This window comes from Bacillus rossius, chromosome 1 (assembly GCF_032445375.1).
Source record: "Bacillus rossius redtenbacheri isolate Brsri chromosome 1, Brsri_v3, whole genome shotgun sequence".
Lineage (NCBI taxonomy): Eukaryota > Metazoa > Arthropoda > Insecta > Phasmatodea > Bacillidae > Bacillus > Bacillus rossius.
In genome coordinates this window covers 258,203,003-258,230,578 of record NC_086330.1, presented here as the reverse complement: position 1 = coordinate 258,230,578, position 27,576 = coordinate 258,203,003, and the positions used below count along the sequence as shown (strand labels likewise).

At 34.8% G+C, this 27,576-nt stretch overlaps 1 protein-coding gene across 1 annotated transcript in view; it reads left to right on the top strand.

The window, feature by feature from the left end:
* The window catches only part of LOC134527509 (uncharacterized), a 114,860-nt gene that overhangs the window by 23,621 nt on the left and 63,663 nt on the right, over positions 1 to 27,576 (top strand). The window lies entirely within an intron of this gene.

Here is a 27,576-nt window from a genome sequence, read left to right as displayed (position 1 = left end):
TGAATAACTACAAAACTGTAATCTGCTTCATAGCTAGCTAGGTGTGCTATAAAGTGTCTTGTTACTTAACATACAATGCTTGATTAAATAAATGTAAGTCAAAAATAGAAGAGTATTCATAATTATTATAGGCAAGGTACACAAAGATATGTAACAGAAAAAAATTAAGAGCATTCCATTAAAGAAGGTAGGCTCTTTGACTGTTTAAAGCAACCATTACAAAGTACATGTTGACAAAGACAGGGTAAGAAATAAGGGAACTGCTTTGGAATGGTTTTAAAGAAAAACTCTGTGATATAAAATCAGAGAAAAAATACAAAGGGAAAATATGCAAAAATACTGGGCAGAAATTTAAACACAACAACAGAGTAAGCATGGTCTTTAGGAGGCCCATTATAAATATAAAGAAAAAAAGAGTGACTATTAATTTTACGTTAAAACATTCTAAACAATAATGAAGCTGCTTTGTACCAAGACATTATTTAAATCAAGGAATATCTTAAAGAAACACTTCATTTCACCATCCGCATATAAACACAGCTTTTTTTCACAGTAAAATGAACACTATTTTATTTTTTAAATCATTAATTTTTTATTGATTGTATAGTTCATGGTTAAATTATACAATTGAAGCAAAAATTTTCACCTATCACAAAGCACAATACTTGAAAATATTTTTGTAGGAATGAAAATTTCGTTGCAATCAATCAAAAAATTATCTTAAGGGCTCTCTGCAAATGTCCAAAAAAGTATTAAAAAATTAACCTCGATATTTTTCTAGATTCCGAGTGTGACAAGGACTGACGTTCGCTCACCCTGGTTATTATTAATCCCATTAAAAACTCTTCATCAGGAACTTAAGGATTGCCACGATTGGATATCGTTTGGATCAAGCATCAAATATGGCCAACATTAATAAATTATTTTCAATAAAACCACTTTGAAATCAGCACTTCCAAATTAGTTAAGAACAAATATTTTTTACCAATGCAAAAAAAATTTTGTTCCACTGTGTTATCGTTGTCTGTACCGGCACGGGTGGCCTAGGATAGCTTACAGTTCACAGGGATCAAAACCACATTACGAACAGTTCCGAAGCTAACAGTAATTTAGATCAGTGTTATAAATAGTAGTTCCTTTTTTTCGGAAGGGTATGTTGTGTTAGGTCATTGTTACTAAGATGAAAGTTTGGTTAAGATAGGTAACCGTTATTTAAAATACTCTATGACCGTAAAGTATGTAAATCTGGTGTTTTTTCACGAGCGATTGGCAAACTTCGAGGGAATTCGGAACTCATCCCTGTGAACGGTAGGCTTCCCGGGTGCCTGACCGTGCGACGCGGTGGTCGGGTGTCTCGCCGACACAGTGAGTGTGTGTGTGCAGGCCCCATTTACATGTGGGCAAACTGAACATTAGTCCATTCCAAGGGGATAGTGAAAATTTTGGATCAACTTCAAACGGTTTATTTCTTTGATGTCTTGAGTTAGTGAATGTGATTCATTCCTCACCCAGCATATTAGGAAGTATGTTAATAAGGGTCAAGGGAACACCTCATACCTGCCTTCCCAAACATGTAATGAATTTATTGAAATTATGGGTAACTGTATATATGGTCGAGGAAGTGAAAGAAGGTACATACTACTCTCTCATAGTAGATTCGAAACCTGATTGTTCTCACATTGACCAGTTGGCTATTATCTTAAGCTATACCTCAAACTGCTCAAAACAGAACCAAAACCTGTAGAACGACTTATTAAGCTTTTGTCTGTAATATCTCATACATCTTCCAGCATAGAAGAAGCTATAGTTGGTTGTCTTGAAAGGTTTTCTATTAGTATCAAGAATTATAGGGGTCAATGTTATGACAATGCCTCCAACATATCAGGACTGTACTCAGGTCTTCAGGCCCGAATAAAGCAGCACTGTTCCCTTGCTGAATACATGCCGTGTGCTGCACATTCATTAAATCTTGTTGGCTCTGATGACGCATAAGTCTCCATATAAACACACAGATGGAATATTTTGTGACAATACTTGGCAAAAAAACGCACACCCGTGGTAAAATCCTTGACACAAGATGGTCTGCAAGAGCAGATATCTACTGTCCTAGCGTTAGTAAAAGTTTACGAGGAAATACGAGAATCAGAGTGAAACCTGCTTTTAGTCTTGAAGCACAAAACCTTGAGAGAAAGGTTCATAATGTAGATACCACTTTTATGTTATTTACGTGAAATTACATTTTGGAAAGAGAAAACAAATGTTCTAACAACTTGCAGAGTGAAATTCTTAATCGTGAAGTAGGAATCATACAACTGAAAACGTTGGAAGGATTTCTCAAAGAAAAAAGGGAGGGATGAGTTTGATGTCTATGAACAATCTGCAGTGAAATTGGCTGGATGTGATGTTCCTAGCTACTCAAGAGTAAGGAATCAAAAAATATTTACAGGTGAAGGTGAAACACGTGGGAATAAAGGAGACTTAGATGAAAGAACATATTTCCAAAATATTGTGTTCCTTAAAATAATGGACTTACTTCTAACAAACTTGGCTAAAAGGAAAGGTGCGTATAAAGTCGTAGCTTCAAGATTTCAAGTGTTACCTCTCTTTTTGACTTGCTCATCCGAGCGATCAGAAGTCAAGAACGCTGCTTTGAAACTTTGCTCACTATACTGCTAAGATATTAGTCCAGACTTAGTAAATGAGTGTGTCGATTTAATAAATGTATGTTTAACTTTAAATATTCAAAGACTTATCTAAAGGTATTCTTATATTAAAGAAAATATTTATTAAGCACTTGTCCCAATCTTGAAATTGCAATTAGAAGGTTTTTGACGTTACCAATAACCAAATGTACTGCAGAAAGAAATTTTTCAGTTTTAAGCGGAGTCAAAAATGCTAAGAGCGCTACCCTTCTAAATGATAAATTAATTTTTAAGTTGTATTGTGTACTGAAAAAAGATGTAACTTTGAAAACTAACTTTGTAGACATTGTAAATGAGTTTGCTAAGAAAAAATCAAGTAAAACATCTTATTTGTAACGCAAAGAGTTGCTGCTACATGCAGAGATTTCGAAATAATGTTATAAGCACTGAACTGGTCTTAAAATATTTTCAATGATAACTTAGAGATTTTTCAAATAACTATTTATAACTCTAACATCCCTAGTTAGATTCAAATCAACATTCCTATCTTACTTGCAGTATTTGGTGTTAAAAGATATTTTTTTCTCCACATATTAAAAAAAAAACAATTAAAATATTTTATTAAATATTTTAGTATCATACTATATATTACCTATTACATAGTTCTATAATTTTTTAAACTAAAAAACTTGTTCTTTTTTCAATGGTGTTTAAAATAAATAAAAACAAAAAAAACTCAATTATTTGAAAACCTTTTCATTAAAAAATAGTTTTTTGACAATTTTTTATATTTTGTTTCTGGGTCATTCTCCAAAAAGTGTGCAATTTGGATTTTGAAATATCAAAACTTAAAAATATGATTTTTTCATTATTATTTTTACAAGTTACCTACAGTATTATGTAAATTATTGTTGTTGTGATTGTTCTTCAAAAAAATATTATATTAAAAAGTTCACATTCACGGAGGTGAGATTATGGTAACGGAGGTGAGAATAGAGTTCATAGAGTAGAGTTAATCTCTAGAAGCCAGTATAATAAATAACCACAGACAGACAGAAAATGTACCTATAATATTAAGACACAATTACACTAATTTACATAAACTTAAATTTCCCATTTTTAAGTTAGCACGTAATTTGCACTGTTAATTCAGCCTCCGATTTCAAGTTTCCATTCAGTATTAAATCTTACTAGTAATAATTTGAAAAATTGCAATACACACACTTTGGTCTTACAAATTAAAAGTATTTTAAATACATTTCTTTGTCGCCAGTTTTTCCTTATATTCCTCTGTTCCCGAGAGCTCATTTCATTTACGCTCTTTATTTTCCCCAGTCTTTTCCTTTCATGGTATCTCTCTCTTTCTTTCTTCTTGGCTTCTTCATATCTGATAGGATCATTTTTTATTGTTTCTCTTAATTTTTGCATTAACTTTTTCTTATTTTCACTTTCACATGTTTTATTAATTTTACTAGGTTTACAGCAGTTGTCCTTTTTAGTCATTCTTAAATGTAGAACGAACTGTAATTAGCTTACTAGATCCTGCAAATACAAAAAAACTAAATTTTTTACAAATCTATTTACAATTAGGCCTGTACAGTTAAAGTAATAAAAAATATTTAAAATTCAAATTAAATATTTTTAGTGAAAGTAAACTTTGCATACATTTCTTGAAGCATCACTCCAGAAAAATTGTTCTGAATATGAATACGTATATTTAAGAAGCTTGTGACATTTAATGTTCAATATTTTTATTTTTATTTTTTTAAACACTGCATTGTAGATTTTTGCAAAATAGTGATTATTTATACTACAGTTTTGAACAATGGAAGTGTATGTTACTATAATAACCTTAATTGTAGGTCACAAAGAAGAATTGCACATCCATTTAATAGCAATGCATCTTTAGGAGCATATTAAAATGGCCATTACATAAATATATTATGCCTGAAATATACTTTAATGCTTGATAATTTATGTGATGTAATAATGTGTACATAATGTTTTACTCACAAAAATAACAATATTAAAATGTTGATAAATGTTACTCCGTTACTTCTTCTCACCTCCGTGAATATTGCAAGTAACGGAGGTGAGGGTAACGGAGGTGAGAATTTTAAACTTGAAGTTAAATAATTGTGGCATATTTGAGGTTAGGACATTTGTGTTTGTTGATTTCAATTTTATTCACCACATTATTACATTTATCTATAGAATGAAAGTTAAATACAATGTTTCTTAACTGGAAATAATTATCACGGAGGTGAGAACTTCAAAACACAATATCAATATTTCATACTACAAACTTCAGAAAATACACATTTGAAACAACTTACTAAACTGCATTTTTAAGAGTAAACAAAATGGTTATCATGCCTTTCTTTTGTCTACAGATTGTTGCTTGCAATGCACTTTATAATAAATTATTACAGTTTCAAGTCTTACTGATGGAGGTAAGAACCTGTGTGAGGGACAAACATAAAACACCCAATATAATTTTGAAATAAAATAATTATGCACTTTATTTTATCAACAAAAACTTGTTTACAGGTATACATTATGGCAAATAAATAAAAGCAGATAAAACTTGTGCCATTCAAATAAAGTGAACTGATAAATGTGCTTAGTTGTCGGCGGGGACAAGCCACGGAGGTGAGATATTGCACACTTTGTTACAAATAAAAAATGAGATTATATTGTATTTAGGTTTTCTACAGGTTTTTTTAAATTTTATTGGTTTCCATTGAATTTATGTTGCAATTTCAAGCATTAAAAATATGTTATATTTCTCTGAAACTGACCGGGACTGAAATTGCACACTTTTTGGAGAATGACCCTTCTATTTATTGTAAAAAATTATTTCTTTCCCTTAGAACAACCTATGTATTTGAAAAAAACTTAGTATTTAGTTGCATAATGTGCTGTTTGAAAACATATAATAAATAAGCTTAAATGTGTAAAACTGTATGATATTTCGGGGGACTGGAAAGGAAAGGGGCGGCCAGAGCGCTGGCCACCTGACATCGGGGCCTGCCCGTGTGCCGGGGTCGTGACGTCACCGGGGAGTCACAGTTATTTGGAGCGGCAGCATCGTGCTCACGGGGAGCCCCCTCTCTGCTTGCCAGGACACACAGCCGGCTGTGGCTGGTCTGCGTGCGAGGGAGACTTTCATGAATCATTCCCATATAACACCAGCCATTACGCGCCCTCCGCCGCACGCCCAGATGAACATTTCACGGCCGTGGAACTTGTAGTCATGCGCCGATCGACCTGAAACAGTAGTTTTTTTTTTTTTTAAGTAGATGAACCTGTGACTTTGCTCGTATATACAGAATAATTCACATATGTTTTATAGAAAGAGAAATATGTAACATTTTTGATGGAAAATTACCTAATCCACAGTGATTCGAGTTAATGCATTGGATTTATTTACTGGGAAAAATATCGTAATTTGTTTTCAACCTCCAACCTCCAAAAAGTGTGTTATAACCCTTGGGGTAAGAAGTAAGGGAGTGTGTGTGTACAATATTTTCCATGTTAATACATGAAGTCAAAATGAGAATGAATCCTCACCTCCTTCCCTATCTGCATAGCAAAATAATTTTTGGTTATAATGAAGTTTAACGCTAATGTCTTGCTGATGTGTGGTGTTATGTTTGTTTTGTAATATTTATTACACGATGGCGTCTTTACAATTCTTCACAGAGAGTTATATCAAGCTATTAAACAAATTTATAGCATACTTCTTATAAGGTAAATTTCATAACTAGTTTATACACAAGATCCATCAAATAGTTGCTTTTTATTGTCTCTAGTATCCGGAAAAACCACTTGTAGATACATTTATTAAATGTGCGGGAAAAAAAATTATTTCGCTATAAAATGAAATTATTTAATAATGTATGTGGAACTGTCTCAAAAATAATGGTTTTCCTAACCAGTAAATAAGTTACATCAAAAATTCATAGCCGAATATTTAAATAACTTAACGTGTAATACCTAAAGACGCCACTTTCATTATCTTTTGCCATGAAATAAATGTAATAATCACAATATTACAGCACTTATGTATATTTATCTGGACTGAAAATGATACAACTTGAAACATCACATGTCCAATTGAGTACATCAATGATAACATAAACACTATGTATTATGCTAATTATACATACATGTTAGTCAGGTAGTGTTTATCCGAATGTAACAAAGTTCCGACGGACAATGACCACTATCTCAATTCAAGTAACAACAGATGTACTCAAGCAAGATACAAGTCAAATGAAAGATTCTAATTCGCAAATACTGCATATCAAAGGGAAATTAAAAACATTTATCTACAGTATAAACGTTATACGGCAGCATGGGTTCAACTAAAGCTAGACCTCTGGACAAAATGTATCAACTGTTAGCAAGTATTTCCAATAGTTCAAATGAATTTAACGTTACGTTACTTCTAAGATGCATTCGTAATTTCAGACATAGTCATACAACAATTTTCGTAAGAGCAAAGATGGGATTCAACATAAAATGTCACTGCGAAAGTCCTACTTTAGAGAAATATGATTTGGTCCTTTCTTTATAATGAAATAATAGTCAGATTAAAGTGTAAGTCGATTATTCCACTCCAGTATTGAACAAACAAAAATAATTCTCATTTATTAACAGGACTCTAAGTCGTATCTTGAAGCGTCGTCAGGGGTCTATGAAACTTGCTACTTGAAGTCTCGGGTGTGCTCGGCAACTACAGCTACCTCACACTGAGCTGCTGCACCTTGGGAAGCGCTCCCGTGGTGTCGATGGCGTCTCCTCCTTATATTGGCCATTTTTACCACTTTTAACCTTACTATCGGCAATTTTTTTCCACCAGAAACATTGTGGAAGTGGTGCTTGATAACTTCTGATGATTGTTAGTAAGTATGATTTATAATTTCCGTCGTTGAAAACAGTCACATTGATCAAACGAGCCAGTCAAAACTGTTTACACGATGCAAACAAAACACATCAGTCAATGTTTTGGGCGTCTAACAAATATGGCGCAATAATTAACTGAATAAAAAAATAGCTCCCCACACTCCATGCAATCATGCAGACGTAGACATTCCCTGGTAGTACAAACATTACATTTTCTGCGTAAACATTTAGATATCACAACTAAATTAAAACTTTATAATCCTTTGTTACTATTTATGTGCGAGTTTCAAGTCATAAACATTAACAGATTTTGAGCGAAATAATTTAATGCAGACTGGGGATGTAAATAAAAAAATAACGTTATACTTTGCTAATGTTTCTACTTAATTTGAAAACAGGAAAAAAAACATACTCAATAAGTAATAATACGAAAATCACATGTAGACTCTACACTTTTATTTATATTTAATGATTTACGATAATAATAATTTTGACGTGACAACGTCTAATAAATCGATGAACGCCGGCTGCACGCACGAAAAAGTATGTCTCATTGTCCCGTTACGTACATTGTCCCGTTACGCTTTGTCCCGTGACACTCATTGTACGCTTGCGCCGCATCTATCTCTCTTCCACTCGATTGGAACAACCATCGATTTGACTTTTTCGAGGCACATTAAACTTGAAACACTCCCATTCGTTTCCTACTTTTCCTATCATCGTCCTATCCTTAACAGAATAACACAGATTGGAAGAAGTTAAATAGCAAACACGTATAAACGTTATAGTTGAAATAATCTGTTCGTTAAAGTAATAAACATATTTTAATTAATCAGTGCAAATAAAAGTAAATTCATCAATTAAAACGTAGATTTAATTTCACTCCTCCTTTTTATAAAAGTTATAGTTAAAATAATTTGTTCGCTAAAGTAATAAACATATTTGAATTAATGAGTGCAAATAAAAGTAAATTTATCAATTAAATTGTAGATTTCATTTCACTTCTTTTTATCCATACAGAAGAGTGATAATTCAATAAAAATGATTCAATTTTATTCATAAAAGTATGCAATAATTTCATTAATGTTTTTTTTATGACGTCACGTTAAACTATCGTCCGTAAACCGACTTTACAGACAACCAATTTTTGACGTGACAACGTCTAATAAATCGATGAACGCCGGCTGCACGCACGAAAAAGTGTACCATTACGCACATTGTCCCGTTTCGCTGTGTCGCGTTACGCTCATTTTATATTGCTCTTTGCTAAACTGAACCTCCTAGCATTGCGGCCGAGTCCGTGGCGTAATTCTGTTTTCATGCATTTCAATGTAACATTTTCATTGCTCTTTGCTAACCCGTTCCTCCTAGCATTGCTGCAGAGTCCGTGGCGCAAATATATTATTTTTGACTGTATTTTGGTGTTGGGTAAGCCATTTTCCTTCATATAATCCTTGAAACACTCCCATTTGTTTCCTACTTTTTCTATCATCGTCCTATTCTTAAAAGAATAACACAGATTGGAAGAAGTTAAATAGCAAACATGTATAAAAGTTATTGTTAAAATAATCTCTTCGTTAAAGTAATAAACATATTTGAATTAATGAGTGCAAATAAAAGTAAATTTATCAATTAAATTGAAGATTTCATTTCACTCCTTCTTTGTATTCATACAACATACTGATAATTCAATAAGAATGATTCAATTTTATTCATAAAAGTATGCAATCATTTCATCAATGTTTTGTTATGAGTTATCATGTTAAACTATCGTCCGTAAACCGACTTTACAGACAACCAAATTTTTTTTTAAAGCATTACTTTTTGACGTGATAACGTCTTATAAATCGATGAACGCCGGCTGCACGTACGAAAAAGCATGACCCATTGTCACGTTCCATCTGAGCCGAGGATGCAAGAACCGGCAACCACTGTGCGAGAAAATCTTCTATAATATCAAACAGGTTAAGGCGGGCTTTCTAAAAGCAGCATTTTAAAAAATTGATTTATTTGTCCAATTTCGTCATTTAAAATTAAAAATTTATTGAAATTGATTTGATTTCAGTATATTTCTATAAATAATTGTTCGTGATTATATTTAAACTAATTATTTTAATTAAATTTGCAAAAACTATAAATAATATTTGAAAATTAAAAAGTATGCAATTTTTCATCAATGTTTTCTTAGAACGTTATCACGTAAAATTATCGTCCGTAAACCGACTTTACAGACAAACCCCCCCCCCCCTTTTTTATTAACTAGCTATGATAATCTTGCGTAAAAGAAGGAAAATTTAGTGATATTTTTATTTCGTAAATTATGTTTTTACGGGAATATATGTTATAAATGGGAATGTCAGTTTGATAAATGGAGTATAACGAAAATAGGATAGATTTTGAAACTTTATAAATTATAATACATGGTATGTTCGTGTTGCATATATATTTGAATACAAACCATTTAAGCATTCACGCTGTTGTATATTTACAAGTTACTTTGAGTTCTATTCAAGTTTCAAAAAATTTATATTCCAGGTGACTCATCAACTTTGAGAGCAAATTTTGGACACTATCATTAACCGATTTGAATCAAATAAAATTTATTTTGTTCAAAATTTTGTTAAATATTTTAACCACGTTTTAAATAAAAAAACATAATGTTAAACAAATATGAAAGATAAAACGAAGAAAGTGTAAAAATATGTCGAGGAATAAAGCGTATTTATACAGTCGGAATTGCAAGAAACTAAAATGAGAAGGAAGAGCAGCTTGTGAGAATTCCAAAAATGTTACACTCACTGGCACCAAACGAACCAGATAAAACTGGGAAAGGAAAAATTAAAAAAATGGCGGACGTCGTCCGGCCTAGTACCAGTGTAGGTATTACGGAAATTCATATAAGTTCCAGTGAAAAGTCTTTATATAAACAGTTGGTTGTAAATTTTTTCTATTTTTTAACTACCCATTCCACGGCGTAATCACGTTAAAATCTTGGAGCCGTGTCCCGACATAGCCTACCCCAATTTTTTAACAATGATTTATTTTGGCACCAATTAGTTACAAATAAGTATATTTTAATTTAAGTATTACTTCTTAAAAAGTAAAACGGGCTCATGGAATTGGTCTAGATAAGTTGTTCGCTTACATATGGTACCCAGGTTATGATGAATGAGTACGAAAGTGATAACAGGAACTCAGCTGTATAAATAAAAATATTAATAATATAAGGAAAAATCGGGGTGGGTAGTATCGCTAAAATACTGTTGTTTTTTTTTGCGTGAAAAATTATCTTGTGGACCTTCAGTTAAAATTTAAGAATTAACAAATTAAAATCAACTTTTTATGAATATATTCATATATATTTTTTCCTTTTAATCTTAAAATTGTATTTTACATGTATCAAGTGTAAATAAATATTTAATTTAAATTTAATACAATTATCAAATGTAAATAAATATCTACTTTACATTTAATACATTTAAAAGGGGTGAAATGAGAAGTACAATACGTATGGTTTGCAATTCAGGTCTTTATAATTCGAGTTGAGTTCAGCCATCCCAGCCTCTGTACTGGTCTACGCTCTCGGTGGCCCCGCAACAGCATCCAGCGCTTCTAGTCTACGCCGCTCATGAGGCGCTTCTCTCGCTCTGCTGATGAGTTCTGGCGCTCCTTTGGTTCGATGCGAACCTGCCCGAGTGCTCGAGCCATTTCCCGCTGTCTCTGGCGCTGCATACTCTGTCACTGCGCGGCATTGCCTGAAGCAAGCAATTATAGAACGTTCTCTTAATTGTCACCCGGCACAACTTTTCACTCGACAAGTTATTTTTTCTTCTGCTTAGATAACCTTAATGAGCATCTCAATATCCACACGACGACGCACAAGTAACTCCTGTAACCATTTCCGTTGCGGAGCTATGACTAATTCTTTGGTCGCGCAAGTGAATTTCGAGGCTCTCTTCGAAACCCTTCCACCCTCCCCCATCAATGACAAAGGAGCACGATGACGTAAGTGCAGTAACATGAGAGTAAATTGGTCTATTATCAGAATAGATAAAACACTTGACGATATTTCCCTTGAGTCACGAGATATAGTAAACCTTTTTGGCGACAGCAAAAGCGTTATATCACTAACTCTGGGAGGGCCAAGGTATAGAAGCCTTTTTAAAAAGTATTCACGTTGAAAAAAAACTATCTCATTATTCAGTGTAAAACGAAACAATATTTTTTAAACGATAGGCAGTGGACCAGAACACCTCCTGGCAATGATGACGGAGGCCAGGCGACCACGAGGATAGAGCTGGTGCTGGTAGCGCCTGAAGGACACACAGCCACACGAGCTGGACTGCATGCCGGGCAGTGAACCAGAACACTGCAGTTATGCACTTCTGGCAGTGACGGAGGCCAGGCAACCACGAGGATAGAGCTGGTGCTGGTAGCGCCTGAAGGACACACAGCCACACGAGCTGGACTGCATGCCGGGCAGTGAACCAGAACACTGCAGTTATGCACTTCTGGCAGTGACGGAGGCCAGGTGACAACAAGGTGATAGCTGGTGCAGGTAGCATCCTTCAGGCTAGATGGACTGCATGCCGGCCATTGGACCATGATATTGCAGTCATGCGCTCCTAGCATTACGTAGGCCAGACAGCCGCAAGGTGAAGTCTGGTCAAGGTAGCGCCTGACAGATATGCAGCCGCACGAGCTAAGCTTCATGCAAGGCAGTGGATTAGAATACTGCAATTATGCGCTCTTGGCATTACGTAAGCCTGGTGGCCACGAGATGATGTCTGGTGCAGGTTGCGCCCTGCAGGCTTGCAGTTACACGAGATGGGCTGCATGGGGGACAGTGGACAAAGATACTGCGCAGTCATGCGTTCCTTAAAGTATCCTTTGGCTAAGGCATGGCGTGTTCTTGTAGGCTATCTGTTGTCTCCGAAAAAAAAATTATAATATACATCATGTATATTATGTACTTTTTTACTACTATAGTTTCTTCAAATTGTTTTAGAAGTCACTCAAATACTTCGACACACTAACTAATTTAAACATAAGGTATATAAAGTACTAGTTAAAAAGTTGATACTAATAGTAGTGTAGGCTACAGGTTCCAAGATTTTAAGCCGTGGAGCTTACCGCTATCTTGGATTTTAATGTCACTGCTGCCATTTTTTGTGTCATATTGTCTCCTAATTCCTAAAAAATGACTTCAAATTCCTCAAAATTCCTCAAATTCTCACTATTTTCATGGGAAAATTCCAATTTGATTGAAAATTTCCATTTTTTTTTCCTCCAAAATTCATAAATTTTAATTTCAAAATGCCTCAATACGTAATTCAAAAAACATTCAAAAGAGGAAGCACATATGGAAGCACTTAAAAACAGGAAGCACAATTAACGAACAGGTACATTCTACTGAGTAGGATATGATCGGTCGCAAGATACCGTAAGATACAATTCCTCCAACTGCCTATGGCTACAGCTGTCTTTGGCTCCAACGGTTTTTGGCTCCATCAATTTTTCTCCAATAGTCTTTGACTCTAACAGTCTTTGGCTCCAACTGTCTTTGGCTACAACTGTCTTCGGCTCCAAAAGTATTTGGCTCAAACTTTCTTTGGCGCCAATTGCTCCAAGTGTTCAAAAGCTCCAAATGCACTAAAGCTCCAAAAGTGTTTAGTTTTGGTTTTGGATAGTTAAATGTAAGGTTTTAGAAATCTATGACTAAATAGAAAGGGGTACAAAACTTAAACATGTTTATCTTTTTATTGTAAAGTAAACCGTTTGTGCAAGGACATAATTTTGTGATAGCTTATGTTTGATGTGAAAACAACAAGAAAGGTCACAGAAATAAATCTGTCTATAAGAAATAATCCTGGAGGTCGGAAGTATATTTTGATGATTGTAACTAATTTTGAATAATGTTATTGAAGGATGAGTGAACTATAATACATGATCTACAAGACTCTACTGAAGAATTCCATAATAATTCGTAAAGATTTTAACATTATATTTCATGGATTGTAATAAGATAATAGAACATTTGAATCACCGCATGTTTTTGTAAGAAGACCAGAATATTCCTTCGATATTATAGTTCGAAGCAAGAGACGATAAAAACTACTATCTTACAGTTAACTAAATGAAATACATATAAATCATTAAGACTAGCGGCGTGGTTTGGAAGAATAACTGCCACTTTAAAACATTTACCACATTAGTTAAGAACGAGTCCACTAAGTCGGCCGAAGGAAGTCCGAAGGAAGGAAGGAAGGATGGAAGGAAGCGACTTCATATGACTATTCCGAGATCCATCAACAGCAGAATCGAACCTAGAATCTCGTTAGTCGAGTCACCAGCCGAAACCCAGGAACCAGAATAGAATCGTGGTTCGCGAGGAGTGCTAATTGCCGCTGGAAGCTGTACGATACATCAATTATTCTTCAGGAGCGTTGAATAATTCTGTTCGATATCACAACGCTAAATGTACTGTCCGTTCCTTGGAAGTAATATTTCACCACCGTCATGATGTCCAAGCTAAATTCAATCCATGCCTTTCAATACTAATGAATTTGTAATTTGTTAACTTCTTGTTTGAATAAAGTAATTTTGAGTAAAAGTACAATGAAATTGTTTGTGAGCGGAGTTGAGCTACTGCCAGCGGCGGCGGCGGCTCTAGTGCGGGTGCACTCGTCTCACGGGGGAGGGGGGAGGGAGCTGGCAGTTGCGCGCCCCGCCGCCAGGGGCGCGGCACGCGCGCGGCCGGCGCACTGTGCGTGTGTGCGCGGGGCGGGGTGCGCTGCCCGGGTGTGCGCTGCCATGCCGCGGTGACGCCAGCGGCCGACCTCCGCAGCGATGGGCTGCGTGCAGTCCTACTTCAAAAAGGGTTCGTATGATGTGTACGAAGGTACCGTATCCCCTCTCTATCTCTCTTTCGCTCTCTCTTTCTCTCTGCATGCTTCGTCTACACCTCTCGTTCTGTGCTGTGACGCCAAGGGCTCTCCACGACTATCGCTGTAATGTTGCGATATAACCGGACGTCACTAACGTAGGCGTCCTCGCTAGTGTGTAACTGGACCTTGCGGGTGTGGATCATGTGTGTCCTCGCTGTTGTGGAGGATGCAACCATGTCACGGCCACTGTGGTCGGAGAAGACACGTACAACTGCCCCCTCCTCCCCATCTAGGCATGGACACAGCTCGCCGTGTTTAGCCGCTGCAAGTGTCTCGGGGCAGGTGTAGCGCCGTGGGGATGTGTGGACGTGAGCGCTCTCCACTCAGGGTGCGATATTGATTGCCGGCTCCCGGGTCCACGCCCCTCCCCCCTCCCCCTCCCCCGTCATCTCCTGAGGTCCAGGTCGAGACGAGCCGCACCTGGCAGCGTGTAACTAGCCACAGCCTCCAGCCCGGTGCAAGCATGTGTACTCCTTGTACACTCGAGCCCAGTACCTCGTACACTGCACCCTTGACAGCTGGAGCGACATAGAGACAGCTCTATTGGTCGCTGGCCTCCTTGTACAAGTCGGCCGAAAACATCCCCTTAAACTGTTCATTGCAGTACATTAAATGGGTGCCGGTCTCACACACGTAGATAAAGTAGTAGGTCGTATGCCGATATGATTATATCGTACGTTGCGACCGTTATATAAATATTTACCTACAGAATAGTCGTTAAATCACAACTATTCAGTTAACGCACGGCGAAATGGGCCATAAAAGCGATAGGAAGAAAATATAGTGTATTACCTGTGTCTAAAGTTTCAATAAATATTTCGCTTTCATTATTTTATAGTTAAATTTTAAAATATCTATATATTTAACACTTTACTCAATGTAAGCTTCAAATAAAAGTAAAATTGGTCGTTGTTATCTGGCCTTAGAATAAGAATTTTGCTTAATAGTACAGAATTTTTTTAAAAATTGAATTTAATGAAATAGAGCCTTTGAACATCTGGGATATAGTAGCTTTATAAAAGTAAAATACTTTTTTTTTAAATTAAAAAAAAGGTCCATTAGTGTTCGAGTTTACTTCTTACAAACCAACTTACTCTCTCGCTCTTTATATGATAAAATTAAAATATTGAACACAAACAAAGATAACAAATAATGAATTTAATACACAATTTATATTCTCACACATCTCTTGAGTGTAACTTAATTTTATCCTGATATGCATGTCTTAATAGTAAACTCACGGTTATATTATGTATATTTTACTGTTTTGTTTTGGTATTTTATCATTTAAATTTTGTTTATATATATATTTTTGAAATTAATATATCATTTGTCTAATTGGAAAAATGCATTTTCGTAACACCGAAATTTTTTTAAATCACATGAATAAATGGTTTTCGAGTTTGCTTTTTACAAACCAGCAACCAAAATTTCACGCACTCTCTCTTTTAATTATTTACAGTATTTTATATTTATTATTAGTATCGTTATAAAACCAGTTGTAATATATATTTAGGACTTTTTAGAAGAAATTTCAATAATTTCCGTTTTTATCGCGAGGGAAATCTAACTGTTTACTTTATGAACTTTAAAATTAACCTCTTTTAGGATTTTTCTAGGATCTCCAGTTGAAGATGTTAAACTAAAAATGGGGCGATGAGATGTTATTTTAAACGTTAAACAAAAGAATATTTACTTAAGAACACATAAATTTGTATCGTGTGCTTATTGTCTGCCTTGCGCTGTAACTGCTATTTGTAGCTAAAGTTCACTTTATCTTTCGCTGGGCTCCACATTGCGTGTGCAGAGTGGAAACCTACCTGCACTTGTACTTCACACCACACGGATTCTGCCGTTAGCTCTGTGGTTGTTTAGGAATGCGAGTTGTTGCATTTCTGACGTACAAAATTCGTTTTATAATTTTTTTTATTGCGGTAGAACATCGAAAACCACGTCCGATTATTGCTTATGCACACGTCTGCGATTATTTCTTATACTAGAGGATAAAAAATTTAAAACAGAAACTCTACAAATAGATTTTTTTTAATTTAGGCAAAATAAATCGCACCACAGTTTCTGAAGCATTGGTTGAATATCATAGGTACTTTCAATAACTTCCTCATCAAACTTGGACCGAAATCAACGTTGATCATGCCTGGTGGCTCTCGATACTGTCTATCAGTGGATCTCAGTAACTTTAAGACAGGGAGTATAAGTTATAAGGCGATATTCGCTGTCTTTGTTAAAGACGAACCGAACATCTATATGAGTTTAGTTACCCTGAACGCATAAGTGAGAATTTCTCATTTGAAATATTTTTAAGCCCGCTTCTATAATATTTCCCAAGACTTTCTGATTTTTTCTTGAGAGTAAGTTATTTGTAACAAATGTGAATTTTTAAAATATTATTTAGGTGTTATGAGGTTGCAAAATATTATGTAGATATTTTCGCATGTACTATAATTTTGAAATATAAAATGAACAATGGCATTGTGTCCAAACCCTGCAAAGAACTTTAAAAATGAAGGGCACAACAGGTGACAGTTAATTAAGGATAACGCGAGAATTGAACGGGGGCTTGTTGCAACAAATGCGAACAAAGACATTGTTGTGATTAGTATGAGGTTTAGTCAACTCTTGCACATTTTGAGATATATAATATTTTGTCAAACTTTAAATTTGACTTGGAAAGAAAATTCTTGTACTAATTAAACTATATAGCAACAATTTACTACTATTCTCAATTATCTTGTCAAAATAAATAAATAATTTAATTTAAATTGCGTGTACTTTTTTCCCCTTTGTCACCCGAGACACTGGCCAGCTGAATTGCCACAGAGTGTAGTCAGTGTGTTTGATGTTCTTATATTTTTATTTCTGTAAAGACTTACTTGTCCGATATCCTTGTACAAACTTGTTTGAACCTGAAAGATCTAATAAATTTATTTAACTAAAAGTTAAACAATGAAGGACTTGATGAACACCTGAGGCCAAAGTCCCAAACGCAGAGTTTACATTAGCCTAATAATAAGTGAATCTAATGGAAGGAAACCACATAACTGATTGAAAACGAGCACTTAAATTTATCAAGCTCTCTTTATATAACAGTTGTGATATTAATTTAAACTTACTCTTTTAAACCTAAGTTTTATTTTTCTTTACTGATGTTCTTGTAACCAATTATTTATAACTACACAATTTTATTACCTATTATTTTTTTACTTTGTGACTTGTAGAAATCAAGAATATTAATTCCAAGCTCATATTTCAGTTCACTTACACTGAAAAAATATATTAACCTAATCCCCTGTTCGATGAAATTTCAAGTGAATAAAGGCGGGTTAATATTACCATGTTTAAATTTGTGCCTCTTTTTTCTTCATTGGTATGGGATATAGTTTCTGAAAGCCACGCGACTCTGCGGTGCTAATGCAAGGGAGCACCGCAACTGATCGCGGTGGTGCGAGGCAAGACACACAGGCGCGGCATCTGTAGTGACGAGTGACGCCCGAGGGGGCGGCAAGGCAGACGGCGTTGTGGTGGAATGCGCTATAAATAGAGCGCGCCACCTCCGGGCAGCACGTGTGGCGTTTCGTCACTGCGCGCTCACATTAGCTACTCACTCAGAGGTGTGTGGCGTTTCGTCACTGCGCGCTCACACTAGCTACTCACTCAGAGGTGTGTGGCGTTTCGTCACGGCGCGCTCACATTAGCTACTCACTCAGAGGTGTGTGGCGTTTCGTCACGGCGCGCTCACACTAGCTACTCACTCAGAGGTGTGTGGCGTTTCGTCACGGCGCGCTCACATTAGCTACTCACTCAGAGGTGTGTGGCGTTTCGTCACGGCGCGCTCACACTAGCTACTCACTCAGAGGTGCGACACGGGGTGTGTTACGACCTGCACCACCACTAGCTAAAGCCCAGTTCATAAACTACGCAAGAGCGCAGTACCCGTTTATAAACTACGCAAGGTGCAATAACGCAAAGCAAGTATTTGGTAACTTCCAACTTTCTGGCGTTTTGGCTTGCGTTTCTAACGTCCATAATGTAAGAAAGTTGTTCTGAAAATTGTCAAAGACGTAACTGATTTGTGCATAGAAGCCCATGATGTTCTGTTTATTATATAAAAATGTGTTTTCACTTGCTAAACTTATACACAGTGAAAGATAATAACACTTAAATAAAATTATTGAATAGTTATATATTTTGGTTTAATGATAAATATAAATAATTATTAAAGTAAGTCCGGGTGAGAAATTTGTTTTCTACTGTTTTACAAAACTTTAGTTTAGGGTTGTTAATATCTTGAGACTTGCGTTTTTTTTAATACGACCGTGAAACTCTTCCATTGTTTGCGTGTTACGTTGTTGCAAAGTGGCGTTCCTTAAGTAATTTATGAACCCCGCCAATAGAGCATAGCTGCGCTGGCCAGCAGCGTGACACAATTTCCACCGATCTCACACCCACACGGGCCAACAAGAGACACTTAATGGCCGCAAGGCTTGCTTTCTGTAGCACCGCGTGGCCAATAAGAGGGCGAGTAGGATGTGGGATGGAACAACCGCATTGTTAAATGTGTTTCTTCGTCCATATTCTGTGACCACAGCCTGTGCTTACGTGTCATAGAAACCCCTACATAAACCACAACATGGACTGTTCCTGGAAAGCTTATTTGCTGGCTTGGCTTTTGTGATGCCATGCTTATTGGCTTGCGTGTTTGCTTTTGTAGTGGATTGCATGCTAGCTTGCTTATTAACTTGCGTGTCGCCTTGCTTATTGGCTTGCGTGTTTGCTTGAATGCTGGCTCCCGTGGACATTGGTATGGAATGGTCTGCGATAATATACTGTTTACCCCAACTCTGGCCTAGTTTTATTAAAGGTTTCAATTATTATTCCATTGAAACTCCGTGTAAAATGTTTGCTATAAGGTGGATATTTTAGCTAAAGATATTGTGGTAACAAAGCATTTCTCGCAAAAAAAAATCCCTTTCGGCACAACCTTCATGTGCAGGTAGATTTTAATGAACGTATTTTTTCTTGATAGTCTGGAAACTTTTGGAACATTCGAGAAACGTCTGGAACATTTTGAAAAATTGATGTAAACAACATTCTATGTTCTCCAACTATCCAATATGATCGATTGAACATTTTCTCATATTCAAAGTTACGAAAGTGTTTCGAATAGTTATAATTCAGTGCATCTAGCACTGAATAACTTAGAAATAATGTATACTATGCCACCTAAGGTAGTTATAAATATTTTTGACATCTACACACAAATTATTTATCCTTCGCACTAATCAATTGTCATACAAGGTTTAAAATAATATTTAGAAGGTTAGCGTTTAGTTTGAATGAATTTGAGAGTGCATGTAGTAAAATTGTTTAGAATTTATTTTTCAGCCCTTGTTTTTCCAAACTTTTGCAGTTATTGTTCGTCTTATCAAAAACTGTTTGAGACAAAAGTTAAGGTTTTCAACAATTCGAACGTTATGATTGTGTAACTACAATGGAATTATGGATGTTTGTTTATCATTTAACCCCTGTTTTTTCCACCCTTGGCCGCAATGGTTAGTTGTATAAAAAATTGTTTCAGACAAAAGATTTAGATACTATTATTAAGGCTTACACACTATTATAACACGTTTGATAGTGTACCTACTAGGGTAGGTATGAATTGTTTTTTCATTCAACACTTGTTTTTTTCCACATCTTGGCCATGTAAAAAATTATTTCAGACAGATTTCGTAGATAATATTTACAATTGTTAGTAATAATATGGCCGGGACTAATGGTGTGCCTATAAAGGGAGTTATGAATTTTTATTTTCTCCAACCCCTGTATTTTCCACACCATGCTGTTTTGGGTCGTATTATTACAAATTTATTTTGACAAACGGTTTTCGTATTACTCTAATAAGATATAAAAACTTCATACGGATGTAATATGTGTCATATTAAGGGGTTTATAGTGATGTTACTAATTTCCAAAAAAGCCATCATTATTTTCATCCCATTGGTCAGCGTTTATCCAATAATAAATCTGACCGAGATTTTATTTATCAGTTGGGAATTGCTTTGTGCAAAATTACGTAAGTTATAGTGTCAATTAAAAGGTGATATCTATTTAAACCTTTGAGGTGATGATGGTTTTATGGTTTTAGGGTCTATGGACCATGGATATAAACAATATGTAAAAGGTTTCGGGAAGCCGAACCATAGTAACGACAACAAAATTAGTCTTTCTTTGAAACTTACTAAAAGCATCAACGGAGTGTTTTAAATTAAATTATAATTTAGTAATGAGAAGGTTTTGGCGGAAATAATTGATAAAATTTGTGCTTGTTTAATACTTAAATTAGAGATTACCGTATTAATATAATCCGACCCCACGTAATAACAGATATTGCGGAAACTTTAAGTGAATAATCGTGTTATTTTATAGCTGTATTCCATTACTGGATACCAAAATGTAAAGCTAAATACTTTAAACTCCGACAGTTTTTCATGAAACTAGCGACGCCTCGTTAAAGCTGTGAACGCGGATATGCGGGAATTTAAACGCATCATTACTGCGCAAAAGACGTTCCAGGTCTTTACAGGTCTTTACAGTTATGCTTTGTATTGTATGACTTAAGAGTATTATTTCTTTTGTATATTCTTAGTTGCAACCATGGATGCATCACTAAGTTTTCTTCAAATTGTAAAAAATGGAAATTTGTGTTATAAAACATGTTTAAAACATTCAAAGCGGTATACGTATATTTCCCGAATTCATTTAATAATTCATGTTACATTGAAAGTTATTTAAAAATAATTATAAACAATTTATTACATTTTTTTCTGAAATGAAACCAATGTTGGGACATCTGCATTTACAAAAATAATAAATCAATTAGTACGTATGTAATGCATATTCACATAAAGAATGATTTATTTTACATTTTACCAAAAAAGTAATGTTTTTAAATTAATTACGTAATAGTGATGGTTTTGATCGTTATGATGACGGGCGCAGATCCCTGGGGGAGGGGTCAAATTCTCCTCATTGAGGGGCCCGCTTGCGCTTGCAAAATCATAACTGTGAAATGCGAATGCTAAAAGTTATCCCGGCAGTACCCTTTCTTTTCTTTTAAGTAAATCCTGCAGATTTTTTCGCTCAATTTTTATGATTGAGAAACTTGTAAATAATAAAGCAGCACGTTCTACGAACAAAATGTTCCAAAGTGTGTGATGCCTTCCAGGTCCTGACAATTAATTTTCACCAAATAGTACATGTAGTTTGACATCGTTTTTGATAGGAAACATATATGTATGTATTTATTAAAATAATATGAATTTGAAGATAAAAACTAGTGGGTGATTATCAGCCAGGTGTGTATGATAATAGCTTATTTAACATAATGAATGCACTTAACGCTCCTGCAGATATACCTATTCAATACAATGGATTTGGAAACGTAATTGAAAACTGAAATAAACAAAATAATAGTGTTATATTCAACGGAAAGTCAATTTTAATATATATATATATTAAATGAAAAAGAAATGTGAGTTATTTTTTTAGTAATCGCTAGTAATGTGTAAACTTCTGACCTCGGTAAAGAGCGGATTCTTATGTTCTCATGTTTCAAATAAACTTATAATACAAATTTCAGACACATAATTTAACAAACAATCCTTGAGAACAAAGCCGAGCGTGATAAATATACGAAAATAATTTATTTGAGAGAAAAACGGTTAAAATATTTCCCCTTTTTAAAACCTAACTATAATTCGGTTTAACAAGGTGGTACTATTGATTACTCAGGGATAGCCGAACATAAGGTGTGCCGAAAGCGTCGAATTTAAATGCCTCAAACGCTGAACCTGTAACATTTACCCCTGGACCGGAATTATCATCGCCTGCGTTTTTGAGGTTATACTTCCTTAGCGCGTTGAGAGTGAAATTTTAGTATGCACCAGAAATGCAATGAAATAAGCGCGCTTTGCTCAACTACAATTTAACAGGCTGAAAGTCCGATGCGCATTCATGCAGAAACTGCTGTAGCCACGAGCCAGAGTCGTCAAGATGGCGGACCCACGCTTGGCAACATGCCCCCGTGTATATTCATTTTCGCGAACATCGGGGGATGTGCTAAGCGCATTGGTGTGCCAAAATCAATTATATTTTAATGAAATTGTCTTGGAATATATTTTATAAACTTGAATAATCATAACAAGATATAATCGCAACTTTAAAAACTCCTATAATTTAACAGCCAAGAAAACATCTTGAAACAAACATGGTGTCAAAGATATTTAACCTTTTTTCGGTTCTATAAAGCATTACGATCGCAGCACTATCTTTAAAGTATTTTTCTAACAGAAAGTTGCAATCCAATGGGTATATAAAGGCAAAATTAACCTGAAACATTATAAAACATATATTATACTAAGTAAATGTACGTATATTTGTTTCGATTTAATGACAGAAATCAGTCTATAAATGCTTCCTATGAACAAATTTAATCTTATTTACTGATTTTACTTTAAGATTTAACAATAAAAATCTCAGCACGTAATTATTTTATTCAAAATGGCGTTGAATATGTGTAGGCTAACAATTATTTTTGTTTCTTCACAGTATAACGGACGCTTCGCTCTATTTACATTTGAATGTTAACTAAGGATGTCAAAATAGTAACGCGTACTTTTAAGTTCCAATTATTTACTTTTACCACAATAAAATATAACCTAAATTATTAAAATACATTTTTTATATTATTATGTTGGTTTGGCACACCAATACGCTATAAATACGAATGCATCACGCGAGTCCACCATCACACAGATGGTAGTACGTAGGCTACCGTGTTTACATATTTCCGTTCCAATCGATTTCCGTTCAATTCACGAAATCACTTCTACCAAATGCCATTTAACGATAGCTGAGATGTTTACAAATAAAATACATACATTAACAAATAATGTAACATTTATTGAATATTACACTATTCATAAATAAATAATATTAAAAGTAAAATAATCATACTATTGAGCTAAGAATATCGTTTAGCTTAGCAACCCAGGTGTAGAGATCTAGGCTAACATGTTGCTAGCGAATCTGTTTGTGGCAACACACACGACTGAATGAGCGTCAATCAAGCTGGCACAAGGCTTCAAACCACACGCAACCTGTACTTCGGCTGCTCAGCGCTGTTCTGGAGATGGACGACGGCACTCCGCACACAGACCTCGGGGACGTCTCTGCGGCGTGCAGGAGAGCGAGGCTATGTGGAGAGAGTGACTGCGACTACAAGCGGCTAGCAGAAACCAGGAGCTCTACTACTATATCTTCTCCGGGAGGCTGAGAAACAGCAAGGACAGAGCCGCTTCAGCGTCTTCGCACACAAAGACGTTTGCGCCCGAAAACATCCATTCGGCGTCACACACTGCGTCTGAGAGTATGAACAGATAGTGGCATGTTTACGAAAGTTAAGGAAGAGTTGTCACACTAGACCGTGCGTAGAATTGCGTAATTATTATTGGTTGTGTGTTGCAGTATTCTTAAATAGTCTTCCAGTTGTAGGATATGATAGCAGGTTCTGCAGCAGAAGTTAGGAGGTAAATTGAGATGGTTGTCCACCATCTTAGATTTGTGAATTAATGGTTGCCATCTTGAATGAATTTGAAGTACTACCCTGATCTTCAAAATGAACTTTAAATTTCCCAAAATGTAAGAAACATTTTGTAATAAAAAAAAATTCAAAATATCTTAAAGTAGGTTAGTTTTCCTTAACGTGGCATACTGTTCTTACTGATATCCAACAACTTCATTGTCATCTTTAAATAAAAAATTGAAATAAATTAAAAAATAAAAATATACAAAAAAATGGTAAAAAAATAAATAAATCCGCACTTACTTTATCAATTTCGGAGTTCTCAGTTCAAACCGCTAAGATGGAAATTTTATTACAAATGATAAACATTATTTAAAAATTAAAAAAAACTTTAATATAAAATTTATATAATACTTATGTCGTAGATGTTGTCGTCTTTTGTAGCAGTTTATTTAGCAAAAAAATATTTTATAAAGGGGGTTGTCTGTAAAGTCAGTTTACGGACGATAATTTTACGTGATAACGTCATAAGAAAACATTGATGAAAACTTGCATACTTTTTAATTTTCAAATATTATTTACTGTTTTCGCAAATTTAATTTAAATAATTTGTTTAAATATAATCACAAACAATTAGTTAAAAAGCCCGCTGTAACCTGTTTGATATTATAGAAGATTTTCTCGCACGGTGGTTGTCCGGTTCTTGCACGCTTGGCTCAGGCGGAACGTGACAATTTTTCGTGTGTGAAGCCGGCGTTCATCGATTTATAAGACGTTATCACGTCAAAAAATGTTTATAAAAACTTACCCGTAGTTAAATATTTGAGCTAAATAATTATTAATAATAAATGATTACAAAATTCGTTAAATTCAAATATACTTAAATTTGTAGTAAATATGGCCAAATAAAAATTAATTAATTTAAAATAAGTCAAGATAAGCAAAAATAACCTTGGCAATTTCTCTTTACACGATAATTTGGTATTTAACAGCTGAAGTTGTAGACTAAAATAAAAAGATTAAAATGTGAGCATTTAAAATTTTTTTTGGCAGATTGTTTTCAGCTCGATCCCTTATCACGCTTAAAGAGTGGCGAAATATTTAGGGTTGGGATTCGGCGTGAGGTGGTTACGAAGTATAAAAAGTGGTAAAAACAATATGTAAGACATTTAGAACTCGCAGCCATAAGTTTTTTTTTTGGTATCATAAGATAGTTCAAATAAAGATTTTTGTTAAAACCGAGTTCTTTGTGCGTTGTAGTTTGAAGTTGATAAATCCTGCGTATTGTTTTTATAGATAACATCAAAGAAGTCAAAGTGTGGAAATTTAAATGGTTAAACAAGTAGCTCTTTTATAGGAATGGAAATTTTTTCAGGCTTTTGAGATGGTGCAGTGAACTGAATACCTTTATGCAAATGTGGTTAATTGGTCTCACCATGTAAGGGTATCGTTGAAATGTAGGCGTTAATTGGTAGCCAATAGAATCCTTTCGAGTTTTTTTACCTCCAATAATAAATATGTTGGGGGTTTTTCGTAGATTAATTGTATTTGTAAATTTTTAGACCTGACTATAATATATTCAGTATTTATACACAGACAATTTTTTTAGGACATATTTCGTACATTAGTCAGCTCATAAGAAAAATTTTTGGACGCAGCTATTTAACTGGCTACGTACGTCACTTAAGCACAGCTGGAAGTAATCAGTTATGCAATCAAGCATATCATTTATAAACACAAAAAGAGTAACGATGTAGGACTGGGTCTTGCGTCACTCCACATGGGACACTGTAACTCCTGGATGTCGAATAATTTATTTTTTGCTATGTTGTATTGCGTAGCCCACGGGTGTTAGGCGAGACTGGAGCTAAAGTACTCCGTACTGCGGTAGAACAGGCATGAAATTTTTTGTAAAAGCAAATTGTGATATGAACTGTTAAAAACGTCAATAAAATAAATACGGTTTAAAGTTGTAATTATTGTACCTTTCTGAAATCACCGATGATGTACTTTATATCTGTAGCTGAACTCTATTCAGCGCGTAAACTAGACATAAAGTTATAGCGAGCAATAATTCATTCAAATAAAATTATAGCAGTTACAAAAGAAGGAGGGCTTCGATGAACCACGGGGAAGGGAAATATTCTAGTATAACAGTGTTTCTTAGCAGTTTTAAGGAATAGTATTCAACAAAGTAATGATTTTTTTTTGTTTGATTTCTACACAATAAAAATATATAACTGCTGATTTGGTAACCGGAATTAAAGAACACAGAATGTCAATATATCTCAAGTCAGATACAAAAAAAATTCATATTCTGTAGTCACTAAGGCTGCCAGTGATTTAACAAATTCCTGCTTTCACTGACTCAGGAAAACATACATTTTCAGTGACTGGTTGAAGATGTGTTGTTGGGACCAATTACAAAATGCATTCATTGTTATAAAAATTTCTGGTAAGTCATTCAGTCCCACTGTTTTTGATGAAATGCTCTATATAGTGCGACACATAAGCGGGTTTCAGCTAACAATGGGATTGTAAATATTTCCTCGCAGAATACGATTCAAACTTCAGCTTGCATAAACCCACGCAAAATTGAAAACATGAAAGGAACCAAGCACATGCAGAAATTAAAGAGAGTAATTAATATTAAATAATACTCTTTTATTTAAGCTGATATTTATAAAGAATGCAAAACCCGAATATGGTTTTAACGGTAAATAATAAAACTTGTAATGCTTGAGGAAAAAGCGCCAAATCTACATTTAAGTTCTTTTGCAACTCAGCGTTGCCGGCTGAGAACATCACTGTCAGCTGCAGACCCCGAACTGTTAGAAGTCGTGTTATATACTAGTGTCTGTAGTGTTTGTTAGATTGTTGGAGCGTTGGAGAAAATCATGCTTTGTGATGCACTTTCCGTGTGAGGCTGGATTCAGCTAAGATTTTTCAGCCCTTGTGACCTTTGCTTTAATATTACCATTATTATTCTATATGTGTCATTGTCATTGGTCGGTATGCGATAATGTATGCTTCTGTTCAAATGAGAACTTTGAAATAATCTAAATTATGCAATGACTTAAGATATAAATTTGTATCGATAAATATTTTGCAAACATTAAATTTTGTCAATCAATTACTTTTAAATAATACTAATAATTTTTATATTATGTGCAGTGGAAGTAGTGGATTGACCCAATAACATTTATAAACAATTTTAGTCACATAGAAAATATTTTTTCTTAAAACTTTAAAGAATTTAATTGATATAATTTTTAATATTGACTTTTTTGTTGCATTTTTCAAGATTTCATTTATAGATCCTTTTGTAATTTTATTGTTAGCTACATGGTAAGAAAAAGTATATTTTTTAAACTGAATATTTTAACAAGTACATCTCAAAGTTGTATGACCAAAGTATGCAATGCAAGCAAATGTATGTAAGGTAAAGGGAATTTACTGCCCTAGAGTAGAAGCG